This window comes from Falco peregrinus, chromosome 2 (assembly GCF_023634155.1).
Source record: "Falco peregrinus isolate bFalPer1 chromosome 2, bFalPer1.pri, whole genome shotgun sequence".
In the NCBI taxonomy this organism is placed as follows: Eukaryota; Metazoa; Chordata; class Aves; order Falconiformes; family Falconidae; genus Falco; species Falco peregrinus.
Window position 1 is genome coordinate 43,323,344 of NC_073722.1, and position 26,340 is coordinate 43,349,683.

Below are 26,340 nucleotides of genomic sequence, written 5' to 3' on the forward strand. Positions count from 1 at the left end.
GTTTGTGTATTGCTGGTGAAATTGCATGAGGCGATTACTTAATGTTTTAATTTTTCTTAAACCCTGAAAATGTGGTTCATGGATTGAAAACACATTTGAATACAGGAAAAACTCCCTGCATAGAAATGAGCCATTCTTTCACTTCCACAGCACACAACTCACAAATATGTGTGGGTCATATGGAGAATAGAAAGATCCTGCTTAAATGCTTAATGCCAGCAGAAACAAAAAAGCACCCAGGCTAAACCATTATTAAGATATAAATAGGCTTGTAAACAATTTAATTGCATAAAAGAGTTGGTTTCCTTGAGACTACAGCAATTTGCATAATGAACTGCAGCAGTAGCCCTACAATATTCTGTTAACTGACATCAAGTGAGATTGTCAACTTCTGCAATGCTAGACAGTATTTGCTTCCGATCCTTTATTTGGGGAAGGAGCTCTGAGAACGAAAAATGTGTGTGTGAGGGGGAATTTTTCTACACAGTTTTTAGCATTCATCCAACCCAGTCTTTTTTGTAAGCACTGGTAAACAACACGTGCTTCTTTCAAATAGTATCTTGATGAGAATGATTTTCTATCTTACTAGAACTCAGTTTTCATAAAGACTGTCTCAGACTACCATGCCTATTTTCGTTAGCTGTGCCTGAAACAATAACTTAGACCTGAAGGTTTCCCTTTTTATGAGCAACTTCTCCTTAAAACCCTATTTTGTTTACAGTTATAACTTTGGGTTTGTCCTTCTCAAGGGAGCTGATATTTTTCCATTATTCGGTTGTCTATACATACCTGTCTAGTGCCATTTTGGGTAATTCTAGGGTAACCAAGACATCTGAATAAGACTTGAATATACAGGGTTGCAGGATTGGGCGGGACCTTAGGAGGTCTCTAGCCTGATCCCCTGCTCAAAATCAGGTCAGCTATGGCTTCAGACCAGGTTGTTCAAAGCTTGATCCAGCCTGATCTTGAAAACTTCAGAGGATGTAGATTTCACAGCTTTTCTGGGCAACCTGTTACAATGCTTCATTGTGGCTCAGATCTGCACAGCATTTTGAAGGAGCAGCTGCAAGCCAGACAGATTTTATCCTAGAGATATTACAAAGCCAAGATGCACTGAAATATTTCAAATTGTGCATGAGGAAGTAACCACAGTGCTACTGGTGGAGATTGCACCTAATGGCAAAGAAGGAAGTTGCAAAGTTAGACAGTGTAATGCCAAATGAATGATCAGAATACTACCGGGTGCTCTTTTTTTATTGACTTAAGTGTTTAATATGTTTGGAAGATGCACAAGCTTGACAGTGTTTTGTAAGAAAGCCATTCATTGTCATAGCATGGTTGGGAAGCCTATAGGAGGTGTCCCTATCTGCTGGTCTTGCTTCTTGCAAAGTAGCCCAAAATGCTGGTTGCCTTATTCCTGGTGAGAATGCACTGCTGGCTCGCGTTCAGCCACACGTCCACCACCACCTGCCCAGGCCCCCTGCTTCAGGGCACTGCTCAGCAAGTCAGTTCCTTGTCAGTGCTGATGCCGGAGGTTACTGCAAAGTGCAGAACTTTGCATTCCTGGCTGAACTTAATTTCCGAACCTCACTGAGGTTTTAATGGCATCTTGTGACTTTTACCTCTTTAGATGCAGTATATGCATCTCCAAGAAGTAACATTGTGGCATTTGCATATTAGTTTGGATTTGCGCTTCTTTAAGGTGCACTACAGTGCTGTATCAACAATGTGAATAATAAAGCAAGATTGGTCTGGAGGAGACAATTAGCTAATTATGGAAAGAACTATTGAACCAGTGCTAATCATACCTCAAATGGACAATCTTAAGCAGACAAGAGGATATGCACAGGTGTCCTTTTCCAGATCTACATGTGGCTGTTTGAGTCATTTTTCACCAATGGACTTATCTGCAAATTTTTTCTATTTCCCAGATACCAGAATTTCAGCTGATTTTAGGTTAACTTTATGAAATGCTAACAATAAACAGAAAAAAATAACCTCTTTAAACTAAAAATATTAATCAATGTTGATATTAGATTAGTAAAACCACAGTTGCACAAATATATTGATGTAACACATTGTAAATTTAAATTTTCAAATTGAGCTGAAAAATAACCATGGTGTTCTCCTAAATATGGGGGAGTTGGGGTTTATTTGTTTTTAGTTTTCTTTTTGTTTTTTAATTCCAGAATTAGAAAGAGTTAATAAATGTCCTGTCAGGTTAATATATTTTAAAAATAAAAATGTTTGCAGACCTTTGACACTTTTTAAGCTATATTTCAGTGCACATCAATGTGCAAAGGACTACGCTTTGAGTACCCAGAATCCTCTGGCCTGAGATTCATCATGCAACAACATAATTACAGCAAATGAAAACATTTACTGAATATAATATTTTTGCTTCTCTTTGGACGTGCCTGTGAACTCTGGATTCCTGTAGTCTCCTGTAGTCCTATCAAAGTATGTCATCTGGCTCTTTGGCTGAAAGGGGTTTTAAGGGAGGATTAAGGTTAAGTCCTTTTCAAATATAAGTGTAGCCTTGGAAAACTCATCAATGTAAAAAGACATTCAAGAGTTATAAGAGATACCACTAACAGTATCCCTTGTTGCCAGTGCTTTTGGCTACTTCATCTCCATCAGTTTTCTCTCTGTTCAGAAACATTAACTCTGCTTTAATAATTTCTTTATGAACAAAAAGAAAAACAGCTGAATTAGATTCTTTCAGTCTTTTAATGGCTCTTAATGCTTAATCTGGAGAATGTTTAGCAAATGTGGTAAACGCTGATGTTACCTATATGTCAAAGGCTAGTCTTTTGTAGGATATTTAAAATATTTACAGCAGATGCGTAGGCCAAAAATTTGCTGATGGAGCACATACAATAGTTTTAGCAGTTTTGAGGCCATAAGCAGCTGGTAAGGATTTAAGGGTGATGACTATATGAGCACTGCAGATTTGGATTTCACTGTTGTCGTGATTAATTTAGTCCAATTTCTCAGAGTGAATAATGTCATTAACACTGAATTTCTTCCAAAGGAACAACACAAACATAATAACTAAATTCATTTTGAATTTATTTCCCTTCCCTCTGTCAGCCAGCGCTCTTGGTCAGACACTTTGGAAGATTATTTCCTGGACAGAAAAAGAATCAGAAATGCTATTCTGACTAAAAATATGTTGCGTATAATATTTCTGGAGTATTATAAAAGTCATGTTCACAATAGTGGCTGATTGCTCCCTGTATTTTCATTGCTCTTCCCTATTTTGATCTATTCATGGTGGCATTGGAAGGACAATCAGGAGTTTCATTTCTGTGTGTCTCTGGATAGTTAGATAGCTACTTTTTCAGCTTGCAGAAACCTGTTACCTAGTTCCACAGTCTTCATTAATGGAAAATATGCATTTATTGCTTTGTTCATGGAAAAGATACAAGGAAGGCCCGTGAGATTAAAGGTTCACAGTGCAGTCATGTGTCATTTTCTGGCTGCAGCTGAATTAAGTGAGGAATTTGCTGCTTTAATTTATCCCCAGCTGCTGCGTCAGGAATGGATGTTTCTTCACCTTCCAATTTTCCAGTATATTGACTTCTGTGAGGTCTCCCTAGGCAGGTTCAAGCTACATAATCACAATGATACATACTTTTTCAATAACTTTTCAGCTTTCATCTAAGCAGTTTAGAGATTTATTACTCGTGCAGGTATGCTGGAAAATCTGAAGGGTAGTAACCTTTGGAGGAAGAAGGGGAAGAGGCTGAAGAGTCATCTTAAGCAAGGCAGAGCAAAATATATGTGCTCAAGGCTTCCAGCTAAAACGGCAACATCCAAAAGCTTGGTACTAGGTATTCCAGCTTCCTCCATAAGAAGAAATCTAGACACCGAGGGGTGGGGTGGGGGGTGGGCGGGGAATCACATGCTACAAGAAGAGCTAGGTAACAACCCCAGAAAATGGAGTTTTGTATATGAGCTTGAGAGATGGAAGTTAATTAATACCGATTTCTTTCAGGTTCAAGGCCTCCTTTTGTAGGTGAAAATTCATTTTCCATCTGTTCCTTTAAGGAACTTAAGTTAATTCATTATTTTCCTTGCAGACTTTGTCTAGGACAATGATGTGTAGCTGTGGCACTTGGAGTCACAGTTAGTGGTGGACTTGACAGCTAGCTTAATGTTTGGACTCTATGACTTTAAAGGTCTTTTCTAACCTAAATGATTCTGTGATTCTATGATTTGCACGCAGCAGAGAGTAATAACAAGGTTACAGTTTTCTCAGATTAACTTCCTGGGCCATTGTGGCAGCTCTTGGACTATCATGTAAATGTGAGAGGTGATAAGACTAGGTGGAAACTTTGAGTTGCATTTTTTTTAATTTAGGTGCTAACTGGTAGATTTGTCTCAGCTGCAGACATCTGAGAGTCAGGCATCCAATCAAAGTTAATTGTATGAACTTGGTATTAACTCAAAAGATAGACTGGAGGACTAGTTTATTCTTACGTCTATGTGTAACTTCTGCATGGTTAGGTGACAGGGTCACCTCCCTCATGTAAGGGAGACACTGATGTTTCTAGTATTGAGTTTCAAAAGTGAGAAAAAATGTCTTACATGCAACATAAGTCTCTGACTGGCCTTTCATTCCATGAGTAATTTTATCTTCTCAGTTCTCAGTCTTGACTAGGGAAATCTTCCTTTGGTATAAGTATACTGCTTTATATAAGCCGTAAATTAAGTCAACTTTTAACAGTATTTTCTATTGATAATAAAATACTATATTCTCTAGTAAAAATATAATAATATCCTCAATAAAGTATGCAGTCCAAGAAGAGATCATTTTGAAGGGAAAAGCATTTGCAACCTTGCTGAAGAATAGTAAAGCTGATTTTGTTAAATTTTAAAGTATTGCTCTTTCTCTTGCCTCCATTCAAGAAGTGTTTCTGTAATTACTGCTTAGTAACAAATGTTAAATGAGAGGGAAAGAAAATGGCTTAACTACATGTCTCATTTTTCATAACATTAAAGCTATTTCAGAAGAAAATTTATATATCCTCTTCCCATGGGAGAAAAAAACCTTGAAATACATCTGATATATGTATTACAGAGATAACAATAGGACACCATTATATAAGTAGTTATAGGAAAGCTGTATGCAAAACAAAATTAAATGAGATTAATATGGCACCTTTTAATTGGTCTGCAGGAGATGAAGAATTTACATGTAGGTTTTAACAAGCGCCACATTCGACTGCTCACAGCATTGTTGAACATCTTGATAACACATTGCCCTCAATGTGTATTGAGCTGACCATAGCCTCAACCTACAAAAAACCTGAAAGGGTGGTGAGTTTAATCACCTATAGGAGTAGCTGCTAAATCCATGCCTAAATTTCTGCTGACTTTGCAGAGTCAGAGCTAAGTGTCCCTGGAGGATTTTCTGGAAGCTCGCATTGATATGAGTCCTGCAAAGTTTTGAGCTGTGTTTTAAAAAAGTGAATACCATTTTTCAGTATTGTGGGAAAAGACATTTTCTAACTTTTAAGTCTTTGTCCTGAAAATTACGTCCTTATCTTTGTACATACAAGTAACCTCACCAAAAGTTACCATTTTTCACCGGTACAAACACAGCACAAACTCAGCAGTTGTGTTGTAAGTGATGAAATGGAGAGGAAAGGATGAGAATTCATAGCAGGAAGATGTTTTCTCTTTGATATTTACCAATTAAGTTTGAATTTTGGCTTTGCTTGAATTTCTGGGAAAGTCACTTAAAAAAAAATTTCTAAGAAGCATTGACTGTATTCTCATTTTCTAGGTGGATTGTTTGAGATTATTTGTGGAAGACTGATTTTGGTGTTTGTTGAATATTTACAACATCCACTGAAGAGAAAGAGAGCACTGCAGAAGCTCAAAACCTCTGGCAAAAGAAGCCAAAGGAGCTGCAAATGTTGAATAAAGTTACACAAACAACTAGTTCCAGCTCGTGTGTGTTCCTGACTTTTGGTTCTATAAGCCTGCTACTGATGTAAAACAAAACATCAGTTTTAGTGGATATCTATTGCTGCACTACTATGCAGTGAAATACTGCGTGAAATACTTTAAACCATATGAAAAGTGTTTTGTTGTAAAATCATGTGTGTGTGTGTATATATATATATATATATAAAACATAGCTTTAAGACTGATGCTACCAGTGAAACAGTAACCAATATTAATAATAATATTTGCAGTAATAACAAAGCATTTTTCCTGTGAAGCTGCAAGTTGCATGTTCTTAATTTGTAATAGAAATTATGAAAAAAGCTAAGAGAAAGACTTCTCACACAGCAGTAAAAACTTTAGGAATACAGAAACTTAGAGAAACTGACACATTTCTAAGGGTTATGAGAGCAAGAAGGTGTAGTTAATATATTAAAGAAAATAGAAAAAAATATGGAACATACAGGGCAAGTTACCAAGGAAAGCAGTGCAAACTGAGGTGCAGAATTCTGGCCTTTACCATGTGGAGACACAAATACAGGCATACAGACACATACACCTCTGATTTTAATGTCTGCAGCTCTTTTTACATTCTGCCAAAAGCTAGTTTTCAAGGATTAATTTCCTATACAATAAAGTCAAATTATTTTACATTAAATGTACTTTTGACATTATATTAAACAACAGCAACGCAAAGTCATTAGATTGGATAAATAGATCAGTTAGCTATTCCACTAAAGTTACTAAACTTTTATGTCTCTATAATTGATTCAAACACCACAATAAATAATTTCCTTTACAGTTGTATCTTCAGTATACAAATATACTAATAACCAGTGCAAAGTCCTGATGTCTCTACAGCAAACTGACACAGCAGATACCTCTGAACTCTCTAAAAACAGTATCTGCATGCAAGGAATTGTACCCAGGAATTGTTTGATCACATCGTGGTAGTGTGGGGTAAAACCATGTCATAGGGTAAAACCATGACAAGAACAGTGTTAACAATGGACAGACGTGAAACAGTGCTTAGGCCCCTGTCCTTGCACTAATTGACTTGTGCAAATGTAGCCTTTGTTACAAGCCCAGGCAATATTTAAGTCTCATTTAAGCACAGTATTTGCCTACCAGTTTCTGGAGATCCTTGATGAAAAAAATCAGCTTGGTAAAATCCCTCAGCGCTTCATGGGGTGGTTGTAAAATGCTTAACAGCATCATGTCAAAAGCAGCCAGGAACCTCAGCTTCCTAAAAATGAGAAGAAAATCACTTTTATGCTGATTTACTGTGTTGCCTAAGCAAAAGCAAAAGAAAATAAAAAGGAAGAAAGACATCAGGCAGAGGAGGAGCTGAAAGTAGAAGAAACAGGAACCTCATACACTTACTTTCAGAAGGGACTCAGTGTATCAAGGGAATAAAACAATAACTGAAATCAAATCCTAGACAGATGGACTGTGGGTGTTGTTGGAGCAAAGAGAACTGGTAACATTTTCCTCTTCCTTACACAGAAGAAGTAATCTCAATTACTCTTAATGCCTAATGAAAAGTGATGGTCCTGGGATGCATTTTTTTGGGAAGATGTTCTGATCAAGTTAATTCTTGGGCCATATCTGTGCTTTTTTTATAAAGGTTCAGGGCAGCAGCATGCAGCTGACTGTCTGTCTTCTAAATGTTGGAGATTTCATGTTTGGTTGCAAAGTTCAGCAGAGTGATCCAACTGTACTTTTATTTGTTGCTGATTCGCTCTTTTGTTTTACCAGCTTGAAAACACCAAAGACCATTAATCTGGACTCACAAATTATAAACACTGTTTCAAAACCATTTTGGGCTCTTCCAGATGTGAGTATGATGGTGCAATTAGTATAAGTACAGCTACAGACATTCTCTCTGCTGTGTCAACACCCATGCATCCATGTCGCTATATACTCCTCATAACTTGAGTATTTGAGCAGCTCTGCTGTCTTTCTGAGTCACTAAAAATATGTGAGCACATGGGTAAAACACCAAGATCAGGTTAATGAAGCCTGCTCAGAGGCAATATATGACATATTTAGAACTCAACATAACCTTAAAAAAGTCTACATAGCGTTTGAGCTGACGTCAGCTCCAGTCCCACCAACTTGGAGTACTAACAAAGTCAGATCATATTTTTCTACCGTAACCAATCTAGAAAAAAAAGCCACTGAGTGTGCAGGTACACCCTTCTAATGCTAGGCAGAAGCCTACAAATGAGCCTAGAAGTATGCTTTCCCATTGCTTTATAGTGCTTTGTAACTCATAGAAGTATTCCAGAAATTTAAAAATTGCTATGTTAACCCCCAGCAAGTTGGCTGGAGACACAGAGCTGGGAGGAGTGGCTGATGCCCCAGAGGCTGCGCTGCTGTCCAGGCCCTGAATGGTCGGGTCTGGGGAGATTCTTTGTGATTCCCAGAATGAGATTAAGACACAAACGAGGTCAAATGCTGTAAAGAAAAGAAGTTTAATGGTACTCGCATAGAAGCAGGAAATGGAGAGAAAGAGAGGAAAAATAAAGTAAGAGAGATGCAATAGCTACCACTGCACGGAGCTGGGGGTCCCGTCAGCCCGGATCAGCTTCACGTCAGGTAAGGAATTCCACCCGGTGCTGGTTGTCACAGTTCTTTTATAGATGTTCGAGAGTTGTTCACCCAAAAGTCTCTGCTCCTTCCAAGAACTGTTTTGCATAGCCTCACCCCTCACTCGGCAGTGGTGCAAGCACCCATACCGTCTTTTCAGTATGTGCGTACTTGCTGGGGTGAGGGTACAAAACAGGAGATGCGTGGTTTTTGTGGTCGAACAGATGCGGTGATGTCTGGGTAAACATCCATGGTTCACCGAAGCAAGATGTAGACAAGTTCTTTACAGGGTCTCTGTGTTGTTTTGCGGTCAGCCAGCCATGTTGAGACAGATAGCACAGTCCCAGTAACATCCTTCACAGCTGCCACTCAGTGAGGCCTGGGCAGGCTGGAGAGTTGGCGGAGAGGAACCTCATGGAGTTCAGCCAAGGCCAGTGCCAGGCCCTGCCCTGGGGAGGGACAGCCCCAGGCACCAGCACGGGCTGGGGCTGCCCTGAGGGGATCCTGCCCCTGCCCTGCCCCGGTGAGGCCGCCCCTGGAGTGCTGTGGCCAGGGCTGGGCTCCCCAGTTCCAGAGACAGGGAACTGCTGGGCAGGGGCCAGTGGAGGCTACGAAGGTGATGAGGGGACTGGAGCATCTCCCAGATGAGAAGAGGCTGAGGGAGCTGGGGCTGTTTGGGCTGGAGAAGACTGAGGGGGGATCTTGCCAACGCATATAAATACCTTCAAGGCGAGAGTCAGGAGGATGGGCCAGGCTCTTTTCAGTGGTGCAAAGCGACAGGACAAGGGACAATGGGCACAAAATGCAACACAGGGAGTTCCTTCTGGATATGAGGAAGAACTTCTTTACCGTGAAGATGGCAGAGCTCTGGCACAGGCTGCCCAGAGAGGCTGTGCAGTCTCCTCTGGAGACATTCAAACCTGCCTGGATGTGACTCTGTAGCTGGCTCAAGGGGAACCTGCTCTGGCAGGGGTTGAACTGGATGGTCTCCAGAGGCCCCTTCCAACCCCAACCATGCTGTGAGTCTGTGATATGAAGTCTGGGGGTTTTTTTCCCAGATTTTCTGTGCAGTATGCCACCAAGTCATGTGGTGTCTATCACCTTTTCTTGCCTTCTCTTCCAGTGCAGTAGTCTATACTTGGCAAGAAGATGCACTTTTCAGACCTTTTTTACTGCCTCAGAAAACCAGCTAAGACATTTTCACTGTCAGCTGTTTATTTGTAGTATTTTCCTCTTTGTATTACAGACAGAACATATCAAGTGAAAAGACACAATGTGAAAACCTAAGCAACAATGAGACAGGATAGACCTTTCAGAGGCTTGATATTTACAATGTAGAGAAGGATATATGTCTCCAGAAGGATAAATGGCTAGGTTTTTTTAAGTACTGTGTACTGCCCTGAAATTCTTTCAACATTAGCTTTAGATTATTAAATAATATTGTCTCATTATTAAATTTTGAAATACAGTCCATTAAAATTTAATTTACTAGGCTATACCAAAGAAATCCATTTATGGTATTGCACAGAATAGTAAAGACTCTGGAAATAACTAATTAATTAACAGTAAAACAACTTTCTCCAGTTACTGCTGAAAATTGATTACCATTTAAGGATGATTGCATAGAAGTCACTAATCCAAGATTTCCTCATCCAAGAAGTAATAGGTATGAATTTTGACAGACTTTTAAAGTGGTAAGACCAAAATGTTATTCTCTGGGTAGTAAAACTGACCTCCTTATCTATCATTAGGTCATAACGAGAAGTCAGGTGATTCACAGATTTAGAAGCAGCATTGCAGAAAGATAGTCTTTATTTTATATTTAGAACTATGAATACCATTTCAAGGAACAGTAGAATATCCTGTGGATCTATTTATGATCTTAGAGCAGAATTCACAGAAATAGTTTAAACATTCAACTCCACAAAATGACCACATGTTGAAGGATATGTTTTTAATATTTGTCTACAGCAATCTGCTATGATTTATTCATTGACCATTTGTATTTAGCCACTGCTAGATATTAGCAAATCACTAGAGGTTTAAAAGTTTTTTTCTGTATAGATGCAGTTCAATCCCCTCCATTGTTGTTCTTGTTCCTTTTTTGGTTTTGTCAGATTTATTGTTCAGAATTAAAACTATATGGATTCCTTAATTACTTGGAAAATATTCAGGAATTACTTCCAGTGATCAATACATATTTATTTGCTTGGAATTCAGTTAGTGCCTGCAAATCTATGGCAAAAAATCATTGTAAATTTTGCACTAAAGGATGACAAATAAGTAGTTACCAGCTTATGCAAGACTGGAGGGAAATTGGAGCAGATAGCCAATTCCCACAGAAAAAGTAGAGGTTTCAAGTTGACTGATGTACAAACACTTATTTATTTTTTTTAGTCTGACAAACTTTTTATTTTTATTTTTTACATTAGCTTGAAAATTTATGAGAATGGCTAATCAAACACTCTTAATGTCTTTCTGGGAATTCTAGAAGTTAATGGGAGATAGTAAAAAAGTATTTCTTCTCTTATAGAAGAAAGCTCTCATTAGACTCTATTCCCACCACATCTGCAAAACTTACAGCAGAAGTAAAATGTAGGTGAAAACAGTTTGAGTGAAAAACTGGGCACAAGCAACAGTAACGAGCTGCATCGTCCAGGAATAAGAAATAGATGTCAGGTAGGACCAAGTCTTAATATATGGAGCTTGCCTTTAACCCATGGAAATTCAAGACCTTTTGAATTGGAATTAAAACTCAGATTCCAAGCTTGTAGTCCCAAATTAGTAACAATAATATACACATTAGAACAAGTAAAATATAATAGCTTATAAAGTAATAGTTTTAGTTGACTGCTATCCCAAAGTATATTGCTGTGTATCCCTTACCTCTATAAAATGCAATTTTATAGCAACCATGGAACTATATTAACAGAAAATGACTTAAAAGTTGTACTGGAGTGGTCTTATCATGGATGATCTTCCTGCTTGAGAGGAGAGTTAAGTTTCTGTCAGTCTGCAGACAGACATACCAACAGAGAAACATAGCAAGATCTACAGCAGTGGTCAAGTTGATAAAGGTTTGAAAAATCATGACAGTGATAGTCAACGTCATTAGATCACAGGAGACTGACAATTTTAGATCTCTCTGATTAGCCAGTTATTCCTATTATTTCATGAGGTCTCAGACAATCATTGGTCTTTTAATCTTTACAATACACAATGAAAAACACATTTTTGAATCCAGGTTTCTGTACTTGTACCATAAAACTGTGATACTTTTCCCAGATGTCAAAGTGGTTTCTTGAAGCCAGACTTATTTAATACTCTGTTCTCTTAATAACAATTCTAGAAAATTATGTCTTCATACTTTTTTCTGATATATAGGATTCATGAAGTAGTGTAAGGATTCTGTTTCAGCCTATCAGAATTCCATTTTTATACTGTGAAACTGAGAATATACACTGTGTGTCCTGGGATGGAAAGAAGGCATATGGGGTGTTTGCTTAAGTGAGCTAAATCCTGGGACAGCGTTAGAGACTGCTTAGATCCTTAGCAGCCAAACTTGGTGCATTTTCAATACCAATGGTTCATGAGAGGGATCCTTGGGGCGAATAATAATAAAACTACCCACATGATTTGTTCTGTACTTTGTCAAAAGAAAAAACAGGATAATATTAATTTTTATGCAGCATGAATGGTTATAACACCAGTATCCAGCTCAGGAATTCTTGACCTGGGCATGTAACCCTATTTCTTTATACAGATCAGACCACCCATGGACAAATGCATGCCTTTATTTGCAGGAGATTCTCATTGTAATTAAAATAATTCAAACAGTCTGTTTTTTAAAGTTAGATGGGCAAAACTTCCCCACTGAAGTCAAAAGGAATTGTGATGATGAAGGCCGTCAGGAACAGAGCCCTAGTTCTTCATTTAATATCAAGTGTCTTTCTCAAATCCTGTGACTGACTGGGGACACTGGCTCTAGAACAGGCCCATTTCACAATTATTTTCAAAGCTTCTTTTTTATTACATTGCTTTGGCTTAGAAAACAACAACCAGCTTCAGCCTCATTGTTTTTGCAGTTATTACTGGACAATCACAAAGTACATATTAATCATATTAATGACAGCATACATCACTGAAATGTTAACCTTCAAACCAATAACTCAGATTCAATGGATCATTTTGGTACAGGCTTCTGAATTTGAAATGACCTTTCTCTGTCTGAGAAAAATTGATACTGTCCATTTAAGTCACAGTTTGTCAGCCTAGATGGTCATGCACAATCAGTCAATGCAATTTAGACTGGCATCTATGAAGGCAAAGAAAATAAGTCCCACAGGACTTCAGACAAAAGCACATGATATAATGAAGTAGCGTGGGCAAAGACATAGCATCTTAAAGAGGAGCGTACAGCTGAAATGGAGATGGACCTACACAAACAGCCAGAAGTCTGCTGGTGAAACTTCTAAGGTTTTTAAAAGAGACAGAGATAAAAAATGGCTCTTATAGTCATTGGGAACCAGTTCACTAATTTGAAGATAGTGAGGCTGAACATACACTAAGCCATCTCCGAACACAACTTTTTCCTTATCTCTAGGAAGGGGGAAAAAACAGGAGGAAGTTTATGGCATTTCATATTGCCTGCTGTTTGATTTCTTTTACATTTTTTTCTTGTCACTTCTCTTCACAACTTTTGGATTAGTTTAATTATGTGCATTACTGAGATCCTAACAGTGTCAATGAAAAAAAAACCTATTTCCTAGAAGCCATTAGTGAAATTTATCTATGAATATCTCTGGAGGCATATAATAAACGAAATTTTCGCTTAGATAACCCTTGTGATTTTCCTAGCCTTTGTTTCTAGAATTTGGAGTTGCTGTTGTGGGTTTGGATTTTTGAGTATACTCCCACAGAGACTTTCATTGATTGTGACACAAAACAGCGATGAAAACAGGAAAAAATATGGCAGAACACATGAAGTAGTGAATTATTTTTTTAATACAGCTCCCCATAGCCTTGGCTTTTCAGGTGTCGTAAGCCTCCCCAATGAAGAAGAGCAGTCACTTTTGCAAATTTTCAACAAGAACTGTCCAAGCAAAGAACCATGAAAAGGCAAAGAAAAGGAAGTTAGTTAATCAATTTGGATTTGTTGTATATCTCACATTCACTTTTTGTTTCCATTTGCTTTGAACCTGATCATGATTTATATTAGATTTGTACATGCAGAACATTTTATGTTTGCAGATTTAATTCATTAGTGGTGCATGCTTTGTGATAAAAATTATCAGGATTTTGTTTCTCTTTCACAAATTAGGCTTTGATCTTACCCCATAATTATCATAGTTAATAATGAAAGATACATAAATGTTTCAAGTGTTCAGCATCTAATAATTTTCAGGGAGTGAACTGATTGAGGATATGGATATCAAGATGATTTGGGATAGCAGTGAGGAGAGAGAAAAAAGAAAATTCTTTTTACCATGTACATTTAGAATTTTACTTAGTGCTTTTACATCACTGTAGAATAAATTTACAAAGCGAAAGAGGCAGCTTAGATTAATTTTCTTTTTGGATTGAAAGTTTTTTTAAAAATATACCTTTATTATCATAAATAAAATCCACTAAACCTGTTCTTACATATAGTGGAATCATTTTGATCTGGTGTTTGCAGAAGGTTGATTCTCTGAAGCGGATGCTGGAAAACTTCATCTCAAGTCTTGAGACAATACGCTGCATGTTCATGTATGAATTTCAGAGAATGGCACATATGTGATGATCATGCAAGAGAAAAGACACAGTGATAAGACTGTCTGTCCTGTAGACAAACAATGTGTAAAACCAGGAGGTGACAGATTAAGGCTACAGATGTCTTATCTCCTTTTCTTCCTTGGGAAAGCATGAAGATGGTGGCAAGACCTAATGTGGTTCACTTTATCAATTGCAGCTATAAGGCATTATAAGTAAGTATTTCACTCTGTTCTGTCTTAAAGTATTAGGTGAAGGTAAAAGGTCATCTGAAATTCTATTGTTTGCTTTTATCCATTACATTTCAACAAGTAACTGTTTTGTTATATCATTATTTTAACAAGTAACGTAACACCCTTTTTCATCCAGACACCTGTCTGGGTCCAAGTTTGAGTCCTGTCTTCAGGCTTTGGTTAGTTTGTGCTATCTTTTAATTACTTTTGCACTGCTTTTAGACTTCCTAAGTAAAAGTACTGTGTTGGGTTCATGGCATGAGTTTTCACATCAAAAACTTATTCCCTGCTGATCCAGACTTATTTATAGATAAAAAAGGAAACCATTTCACCTAACCTATAAACAAAAAGAACGAAAGCATGCAACCCGTTCTGACTTTTGAAAGAAAAAAAGAGAGGGAGTGCCCATTTGAAATGGCACTACAGTGTATTTCTTTCAGACTTGACTTTTTTTAAGCACTGTAGCTGTCCAACAATGCTGTCAGTGCTTTTACAGTGTTGCTGATGTTCCTCATTTCCCCCTTTTGACCTAACTGCCATACCTGCTGGTGACCCAAGGAGATCAGGTGGAGCAGCTCAGCCAGACTCTTCCAGGCTCTTATTTCTATGAAAGGAAAAATGTCTATCCTAGATCCATTAATTTCAAACCTAGCAGCTATCCAGGTGTTCACCTCAGTCTGCTGTACTACACAAGCCAAAGAATTTCATTGCATCTCTTGGTTGAACTGACACTTTGTTCTTTTGTGCATGTTCCCAGAAGCTGGGTAATAAGCAAGAAACTAGTTCTGGGTTGTTTTGGTTTCTTTTTCTTTTGTCATGAATCAGGCTTTTTTCTGTGAAAAAAAAAAAAGAGGGAAGTTTTAAAAAAAAAATGTTGTAGGTCAGCATTCTCATTTGATTAGAAAAACAAAACAAAACAAAAACAAAAATAAAACCTACTCTCTACTAGCATAACAAAAATAAAACCTACTCTCTACTAGCATTACACTGGAACCATTGTGGTATAGTGCTTCTTATACTCTTGGTGGTTGTTCTACTTTTGGAGTGAAAAAAAAAAAAAAAAAAGAACCTGAAATGTCTTTGGAGAAGCTAGTACTTTTTTCTGCTGCTTATTTTAACTAAACAGATAATTACTTTGAAAGGAAAAAAGACTTAACTAACACCTTACCTGGTTCTGTATCTCTGCAGACTGTGTTTTTCTTAGGATTTTCAAATGTGATCTACCTTAGGAGAATTCCATCCACACCTCACATGTGGTCTTGTGCAAAATACATCTTTAATATCCTGTCTGGCAATAACCTGCCATCAGGCTTGTAGCAGAGTAAAGAGGAATCTACATATCTTAGTATAGTTTTTAAAGACAACAATTTCTTCTCCAAGAGAAGCAAAAATATCCTTCCACTTAGCAGAGGGAGATGTCTAGCTGTGAGTCTACTGTGGTGCAAAGTTCACATAAAGAAGGAGGCCTTGTTCTAAAGAGCTCTCTACACTCCTAAAACATATTTAAGCTAAATGATGTACTGGTTTCAGGGAGGAAAAGTGATGATAGATAATACAATGTTCTATTAAATGCTGCAGAACACTACTCACCTTCAGATAATAAACTCCTAAAGAAAAGGGAGGGTTAGATTATAGCTTACATTAAATTAGATCAAAGGAGTTATTCTTCATTTACGCTCTAATAAGATAGAGAAGTCTTGGGCTCTATTATTTATAAAACTTTCATTAAACCAAAAAACTTCTGTTCATCATCTTACACAGAAGTATAATTTTCTACTGAAGTTTTGATATTTGAATTACAATACATTTTGTTCCTATGTTTCATACTCATGTGAAATTCAGTCGCTCTGCAGTAATAAGTTCATTATATAATAAACATGGAACTAATCAGAATGTTTTTAGTTGGTTGGTTGTAACTTTTAGGTAAATATGATCATTACATAGAACTTTAGATTTAGTTCCACAGACTCAACATTCATTTAATTAATATGTTTTGTTGGAATTTGGGTTCATGTATAAGTTCAAGTTCTGGCTGCAAAATTTTGGATCCGAAATATGAAGATGTTGGACTCCAAATTAAAATCCAGCATTTGAGATCAGTCTGCTTCATAATCATTTATAGAAAAAGGATTTCCTCTGAGAATTCTGATCTGAGTTCTGAAATTTGGGGATGATCAAGTTGTGCATTATAACTCTCACTTTATTGAGGGAGATAGCCTGGAGATCCTTTGACTTCAGTACTGTAAACTCAAAGATAATAAGGGAAAAACAAAAAAAGATAATGAACAGTATGTCTTCTCTACTTTTTGAGGGGAAAAAAAGAATTTTTTTGAAACAAACAAACAACCAGCCCTCCATGTTTTGCTTTTGCATTTGGCTTTCCATGGTAAAGCATTAGGGACACAACTTTTATAAAGCAGAGTCTGAACACATTGTCACCATAGTCTCACCAGAGACTACCGTCACCCTGACAGCTAAAGAGACGGGAGGTGTTTGCAAGGAAGTATATCTTTCCTGGAAGTGAAATAAGCCAGAAAATTTACTTCTCTTGACAGGGTTTTGGAACGTGCCTATTTATTTCACTCAGTGATTCCTTTTAGATATCTCCCATGACCTAAATGGTTTGGATCTTACACATAAGGGGTAGCTACTGTGGTGTACACTTAGTTTCCATGAAAGGGCAGAAGAACATATGTAATTTCTTATTGCTTAGCTGCATTTATATTAATAAACTTGTATTGTCTGTGAGTCTTGGTTCTGTCTACAGTCAATGGAGAGAAAAAGTAACATCAAAAAATTGGGTTATCTCTTTTTTAAAAGGGTGTCTTACAGAGTTCAATACATTCCAATCTAAAAAAAAAAAAAAAATAAAAAAAAATGCTTCTTCTTGCTTATTCTTCTGAGCAGCCCAGGACTGTTTGCAAACCAGTGCTTCCCAGCTGCCAACTTCACAATATCACCTACAGCATCAGAAATACAATCCATTTAGGTTACTTTGAGACCCAATGGCCAAAATCCTGCTAGTGACCCTGGCTGGCTTCTTACATAACCCACATTCTTTTAGATAAGCTACTAGTAAAATAAAGGTTGTGTTATGTTATTCAATGTGAAAAGACAGATGCCCATAAAAAAGATGTAATCCACTGGTTGTATACTGCAGTGGGGAGATTCACTGCAATCAAAACATAGAAATGTGTGTTCTCAGTCTTCACCTAGGAAACGAGTGATGTGACAGACTGCATACAATGCCCAGAAAGAATTTTTCTTTTCCTGGGAACACGTCTAAGTGAAAGCTTGCAGGAGCTGTCCTCTTCTATGCATATCCTGTGATAGTACCTTCATCTGTTCCAAAAATTATTCTAAGAGTCATCTTTTCAGCGTGGTTTGTGAGGAACAATCCTCAGACCACAGCAAACAGCAGTGTATAAAACCAATGAGGCATTTAAGATGCAGCAAATCTGACCTTGAGGTCCTGGTATCTGAAAAGTTTCCAGTACTAATCTGTACATTTTTTGCCACTGTGAGAACCTCAAAGCAAGACAACAGTTCAGCAGAACTCCTTAGATATTACAGTTTATAACACAACAATGATTAAAATTTATATATAAAACTATTTAATGGAATTTGGAAGACTACAGATTCTCTAAAGTGAATAATTTAATATGATATGGGGTCTCAGAGCCTGAAATTGCCTAATGTATTTAAATATTTCAGCTGGATAGATTTTAACTAATCACTCTTGGAACCAAAGCAGGCCCCTCTACTGACGGTACTATGAACCATTTCCAGGTTTTTTCTTCTGCTGCTGCTGAAGTTGTGCCAGCGCGTAAGAAGAAATAAAAAACTGAAAAAGCTTGGGAAAAGGGGATTTAAAAGGTCTCCGACCTGGACTGCAAACACAAGAGAAAAAGGGAACTTTTCTTGTAATATGAATCCTAGATCTTGTTCCCTCAGCTTTTAAAGCAATTTATATTAAAAAGTCATTAGCTAAAAAATAGCAGCAATTTAAGAATCATAATTCAGGTCCCTTTATCTGCAGCTAAATGCTGACATTGCCACACAAGAAATTGCGTCCTTCTCATTTGCTTTTCATCTGGATTTCTGAATCTGAATGCTGGGTTAGCAGTGACTATTCCTGCCTCCTCCCAGCATTAGGAGAAGGAACATGGTTCCCTTAAAAATGACCCCCTCAATTTCAGGTGAAGGTGCTTTAGATTCTTACACACAGGGGCAGGATCAAGGCATTCCAGCCTTAGAACCAACGTTCTTGTCACTAGTTTCCTATAAAAGGGACTTCCAGCAGCAGGTTTTTTCAACTCAGCATTGTTTAGTGCAAGTGAATAAGGCATGGTCTAAATGTACTTAAGACATGGGACTTCCTTCAGATATATAGACAAACAGTAACTTGTGTTTTTTCAACATTAACAGAAATTGGAAGGAGAAAGATAGTTAGATACTCAGTTTAATAAGAGTGACAGTTTAGAAAGTCCAAGAAACATCACCTGAAATTGTAAGTGTTAATGGTTTTCTACACGTTAAGTAGGATTTTCCTGAATAGTTCTTTGAACTTAGACTTCTGTGCTTTACCAAAAAGGCATCTCAGGTACTCAGTGGCTCTGCTCAATGTATGCTGGTCTATTATTTCTTCAGATGAGAAGCCAGCATTCACTACCAGATGGCTCTCATGACTCATAGGCTTCTCAGGCAGACACAGTGATAAAGAGGGAGAACAGAGAATGCATGTTCATTAGCTTTTACACAAGCTTTTCACAAATCAAGACATACACAAAGATGCTACCGTACTTTTCCAGAGGCGGGAGGCAGAAAACCACGTTCTTCACCTGGAGAATTTCTACAGAAGTCATGAGTCTTCTTGCCTTACAAGCTGACTAACTTAGTAGCACTGAAATTATGCAGTATGTTGTCTACACACCCAAGAAACACTATATAATGGAAGTTCCAGTGTGATGAGGTGTAGAAGAATTGTAGTGGAATGAAGGCAGGTTAATCAACATTGATAATATACAGCTGTGGGCTTGCTTGGGGGTGGTGGGTTGGCTGACATGGAAAATGTGCAGCTGTGGCTGGTTCCTGTTAAGTAGTTAAATAGCAATAAGGGTTGTAGAAGAGGAGTTCTGGATGAAGACAGACCTGGAAAAAGCAGAGAGAGAAGAGAGAAAATGTGCCTATGCCTTAGATGTAGGAAAGACAAGGAGGGGGCCCACATGAGGAGGGGCTGGCTGGGAGAGGAGCCTGGAGAGGGAAGAATCCAGATGCAGCAGAGGCAAGAAGCAGGGTGGACTGGCCTGAAGAGGATGAAGAAACAGCACAGACAGCAGATGAACTTCTGAAACCTTGTGGGGGATGGGTGGCTATGCTGGGGCAAGGTGTGGGCACTACTTATTGAAGTTAACCTAGTATGGGATGGTAAAAGTCTCGTTGCAGCTGGCTGGTTTTGACAGTGCTGTGACAATAACGTTGTTTATTCAAGTAGATAGAGCAGGAATGACCAATTGCTTCCAGACTGTGAATTAGGCTCTTTTTTTTTTTTTTTTTTTTTAAAAAAAAAAAAGGCATCTCATAGATACCTTTACGTGTGCTGATTTGAATGTAATTTTCTAGCCAAGTATTTTAAACAAGGAGGTTGAAATAATCATCATTAGCCAAAAGAAGAAAGCAAAACCCTGAACAGAAACATCATTCAGCACTGCTTTGAAAGTATAGTGTACATTTCAGTCTCACTGAGCACTAAATGAAAAGCCTCTCTGTTGTGGAATGCTCACTCATGCATAACCATGGTGAATGGATGTAAACTAACAGCTTAGTTAACATGCAACAAATTCAGCTGTTAATGAAACTTCAGAGCCTTTTCAGATTGGATGTCTAGATTTGGAGTCCCTTTTGGGTCCAGAATTTAAGCCACTAGGAGGATCACCTAAGGATGAGACAGTGTTGAAGGTGAAGGAAATATCAACAGCTTCCAACAACAGTGACAGTTAGCAAGCTAACTCATTAAGAGACATTGTGAACTGGGCCACAAAGGAAACTACAGGTATTTACAGTGAATAAATTGTCTGATTCAGCCGTCCTTACCATGGTGGTCATGTATCAAACAGCTTACAACAGGAAGATTAAATTCTACTTCATTATAAAACAACCTGTTGAAGTCTGAGAGCTTTTCAAGAGTGAGATTTAGAAGTTCACATCATCTGAATCCAGACTTTCAATCAATTGAGCTGCTTTATTTCCTTTGAAACATAACTAATGAGAACAAGGTATTTCTGAGGATCTTGATTTCCTGTAAAAGAGAATTTCATCATTATAAGATTGGTTAAACACAAGACCAGGGTGTGAGCAATGTGGATTGATCTCTGTCCTTGCAGCTTTTCAGAACTTGTTCAGGCAAAATGCTGAAAAACCTGATGTCTACATATGTATATCATACCTGTATAATTATGTATAGTCATGCTAATACAGAAAATACATATACATATATATAAATTTTCAAGTACATTTTGAAACTTTCTTACTTCATAGGTACCTGCTGCAAAGGATATAAGACACCAGCCTTAGAAGGGAATGGCACTATAAATTTTTATTAGATGGATCAGAAATATTTTCATGCTATGGGCAGTGTCGGTTTATAAGAAGTACAGATTACTATCTGCTATAACAAGGAGCATTAACTATGATTAATGAGCTGACTTTGAAAGTCAGACCAACTCAACAATATAATCTTTTCTCCTCTAAGGCAATTTTTAAAGAAACTTAAATATTTAAATAGTTCAGCAGTCTTCTGAAGCTGGTGCTGTCTGAACATGTTTAGCAATTGCTTTTTAGACTTAAATTGAAAAAATAAGATCTAGTTGTCCAGTTACATTATGTGATCAGAAATGTAATATGTATGTTAATGTAACTGCATATTGGGAAAATTTAGTTTGGTAAAAAGTAGTGATTTTCTTAACTGTATTTGAGCTGGTCTATATCTGAGGAAACTTTGCATTGCTCTTCACTTTTTTACTAGTAAAAAAAGGGAGAGTGTCATTGACTATATTCCTTTAAAACTGATTTTCTGACCTTGTGATTAAAGCATAGTCCAAAGATCAAATAAAACCGGAAGGAACCGCACTGCTCATGAATGCAGAAAAAGTTGCTATCCTACCAGAGCAGGTTAAAATGTCAGGTCTCTTACTTACCAGCTGGGACCATAAGGTTAGCTGAGCTAATGTAGCTTAATTTCAAAATGGACTGATGAGAAAGGGTCAATCATGTTACTGGTTTAGCGCTTATAATGCCATTTGCAAATGTGACCTTTGACACTTTGATGTAGCCCCTCAAAACTATTCACACATCTAACTCTCCCTCAGAAATCTGAAGTGAATAGCCATTGTGTTAAACAGTCACTGGATTATAGCACTTTGCATTAAACTGTCACTGGATAAAATACATGAGCTGTTCCCATAACAGTGATGAGAACACGATTGTCCTCACCTAAGGTGTAGACGTCCAAGCAAATACACTTCATAGTCCTCTTACATACAATGTTCTCAGGGCAAGATAAGAAATTAACCCAGATATACTGTACTGTCAGTGAATACTCTAATGCTTATTTTACTTGTTTTTAATTACTGTATAAGAATATATAGACAGATATACACATATAAGCTATTTTTCTTAGCTCTGTTATAGAAGAAAGAGATATGCATTACCTTTGTAGCTATGTATTACCCAAGTTGAACAATTTGAATGGAGTTCGTCAGAGTATCCAGTGAAGTGATCTGTGTTCTGTCCTGACAGTGCACTGACTGTTCTGTGAGCTCACCTGTCCTACACGCGTGGAATGGATTTACTGACATGCAGTGAGTGATATGCATTTCAGCATCCTGAGGAACTCTGCTCAGTTCTGCATTTTGTGTCTACTCAGATAATCACAAGTGTCTGAGTTACCATCTTCTTAGCAACTTAAACATAGTGTATCTTATATGTGCAGTGAGCTACAGGAACCATAACATACCAAAACCAGAACAACAATATCCCACTCGGGTAGTGATATCTTGTTAAATTATGGTCCTTAAATTGTTTGAAATTATGTGTCAGCTCACACAAACAAATCATCATCCTCAATCTCATTGTAGGAAGTTAATCTAGTTAAATAATTAGGGCATGGCCCACAGAGTTATCTGGATTTACAAAAGATTTCATTTTAAACTTTACATTTGAAAATGTAGTGAAGTTTTACTGATTGCTCTTAAACAGCTTTTGCTATTCACTCTCAGGGAGGTAGATATTTCAGAGTAAAGCCAAGCAACGCAGCAGTTTACAGTTAAGAATTTGGGCTATATAATAATTTTATATGAAAAATGCTTCCTTTTATTCCTTCCTGACATGCATTTTGTGTATTTTCTGAAGTGCTCTGAGGTCTTTGCCAGTGAAAGGTGCCAAAGAAATGGGAGTGACTGTTTTTTACCATTTTACAGTTTCTTACATCCATTTTTCAGCTCTGTCAGCCCCTACTGAATTATCAAGACTGGTGAACTCTTGCTCAGCTATTTGATTTTGCAAAGGGGAGTTAAACATAGGAAAAGACTATCAAGTCTTTTTGACATTTCACATTCATCACAGAAGCAGAAAAAACAAGGGTGGCCACAACTGGAAATGTGCTAATCCCTGTGTTTTATTTCCTCAAACTTTTATTTAGTTTTTAACTGAAAACTAACAATGATAGCAAAATGCAATACACTATATGACTTATGTTGTCAATAAAAGCCTATGGGATTTACATTGCCATGCAAAGGAGGCCATTTACATGTTAAGAAGCCATTTATGATACCAATAAAAGTCTACAGGATTTACTTTACAATGTGTGGGAAGCCATTTATGATGTTAAGAGTCAATTTACAATGTCAACAATTGTGTTAGCAGTAAAAATGCAAAATGAGTATATAACGTTGATTATTTTTTTTTCCTTGTATTGTTGATATTTCCCTGGCAGTGATCCATGCTCAACCACACAGATATTCTGGTTTATGCTTTAAGTGAGAAAGATATGGCATAAATTGTTTGGTTGTTTTGGTTTCTTTTTTCCCCTGAGTTATTGTTAGAGAAAAACTATTTAATAAATATTTAATAAAAATACAGGTGTATTCTGGATACCTCACATAGTGTTACAAGGTGGAGATTTCTGACTCTGCTAAGCAACTTTTTCTTGCTGTATAATTTAGCTACAGCATCAAAGATATTGCCAGTCTTACCACTTCATTCACCTCTCGGACATCCAGTAGTCTTGATCCAACAGCAACCCAGCAATCTTTGAGTACTTGTTTTAATTCTAATTATCTTTTTTTTTTCCCCTTGGGAAGACTTCTAGAGTGAATTTTTTTGCCGCCTTTATTAGTATACTGGTTCCAGATAAAGAAAAATGTAAGTACTTAAATTCACCTAAAAGGCTCTAAGCTGCCATCTCCCTCCCCCCCCCCTTTTTTTTTTTTCCAGAAGACACTGTTTAATAGAAAACTTTACTTATATAGGACCAGCTAACCCTATTAATTGCCAAAATCCACTGTGTAATCACAGTAATAATTTCACGTAACTGAGATGCTACCTATTGGTTCTTACTGTGGTACCAATTGCAACTCACTTTCTGTTGGATTAATCTGATCAGCTGTGGGAGAAGGATTCAGTTGCCTAAGAATAAATGTTTTGGGCATCCCCTGCACTCCACTGCATTGCATGTCTCCACAAAGTCTCTGCTATCATCCAAGGCCTGAGTTTCTTAGCACTATGTCATTGTGTAAGAGCTGTAAAAATCTCATTCTATCTAGGGCCACTGTTTCTTACTGCTATGTGTGCAAAACTATGGTTGTACCACACAGAGATAAACAAAAGTAAAAAATAATAAATTAGGTACAGACATCTGGTCAGTTAGAGAAAATGGTATTACACCTAAATCAAGTCAAAAGGAAAGCTGTTGGCACGTCAGGAAAAGTTCAGACAGAGCAAGCCTGACAAGCATCAGTTCCAAGGCCCTGCAAACACACTGCAAAGCTATGGCAATGACAATACAGTTGCAAGCATAATTATTTTTAATCACTTACACTCAAGGAAAATAATATTACTGAAATGTGGCTAATGGTAGAACTATTAAAATTAATCCTTTTTTTTTTTTATTAGAGTATTGCCAACTTGTTTGAGTTTTTTATAAATATTCAGAGAATATTGCAGTGCTGTTTATTGTTCATACTTTGAAACAAAGTAGCACTGGTTTATAATGTTTATTACTTATTTTGATAAATGAGTTATTTCAGCTAAAGTCACATCAGTAATTTTCTGACTGCTGTCATAAAGGACAAGTCGGACATCTTAAATACACTGAGCTGTGCACAGAAATATATGTTTATACTTTGAAATACAGCTCTTCAGATGTTCATCTTGGTTAAATGTTCTTTACTCTCTTCTTTATAACCAACTTTCCAAAGTTTGTGAAGGAGAAAGAACAGCAGTTTCTTTAATGGCCATATTTAAAGACACTAAGAATTAATTAAGAATTTTAAAGTCCACCATGAGGCCTGGAAGGCTATAAAAAGTAAGGATCTTTTTATTTATTTGAAACAGAATCTCAAATATAGTGTAACTCAACAGGTAATATACTATACTCACACTTAAAACTTCATATTTTTAAAAACATAGAGACTTTTTCTGCCATAAGAACATTAACAATTAAAATCTGTTGGCTATTCTCGAAGCAGACTACATATTCATGAAGGTGTTCCCAGGACCAACTCATAAGTGCAGTAAGCCAGGGAAACAGGAACTAAAGATTATGAAATACACAGATGGATGGAAAAACAATATTTTTTTATTCCACAGTAAGCTATGAAAATAAAGGTTGTGAAATATTTTGAAATAAATTGACAAAAAGTAATATGTAAGTACCTGAGTTTATCTGCTGGGTTTTCAAGGCCAGGTAGGGCGAAGTTGCCATTGTCAAGTCCATTCTGAGTCAAATAATCAGTACTCTTCCCCTGCGCTCCCATTTTTAATTTTATAATGTGTATTTATAATTTATAATATCCCATCCTGTTCACATCATCAGGAAAGTAGTAAGCCAGGAGTTAAGCAAAAAACCCTATAGTGGCAGCAGAGAACCCAAAGAAAGTAGCGCCCCTGTTCAGATATGACAGAATGATAAGGATTCTGAAATGCGTTGGCAAAATAAAGCTAGAAGTCATGTGACTGATCAGATTTGTATTATTTATTCCTGATTTTAGAAGAATGATATAACACTACTGAAATTTCAACTTTTACTAGCTTCTTCATTTAAACAGCAAATTCACTGACATCTTGAATTTACAATCAAAAGTGTCGAATAATTTTTGGAAAGTGCATTTCCGGTTATGTCATGAAAGTCACCTTTAGAAAGCTGCATGGCTACATGTCTGTAATATAAAATAGTCAGAAAATGAGTAAACACAGCCCTGAGCCCCAGTTAATAAGTTCTGCCTCTAAATAGGAGTTATGAGTGTAATAGATCCATGCTGATGTGGCTAATATCTAGCTTGGAAGATATGAAACCTATCCAGCTCTGGGAAAGGATGGAGAGGGTGCTTAAAGTCTGCACCTGATAGATAGAGTGCCTGATTATGTCTAGGAAACCAATTAGGGCACATTCTTCTCTCTGAGGTCAACTTGGTACAGCATCATTTATTTCTAAATAGCTAAACTTTCTTATTTACCCCAGACAGGGTGGTGATAGAAAAACTGCCTTGCAGGAACATCTGGCTTGTACTAGCCTCTGAGATACACCTGG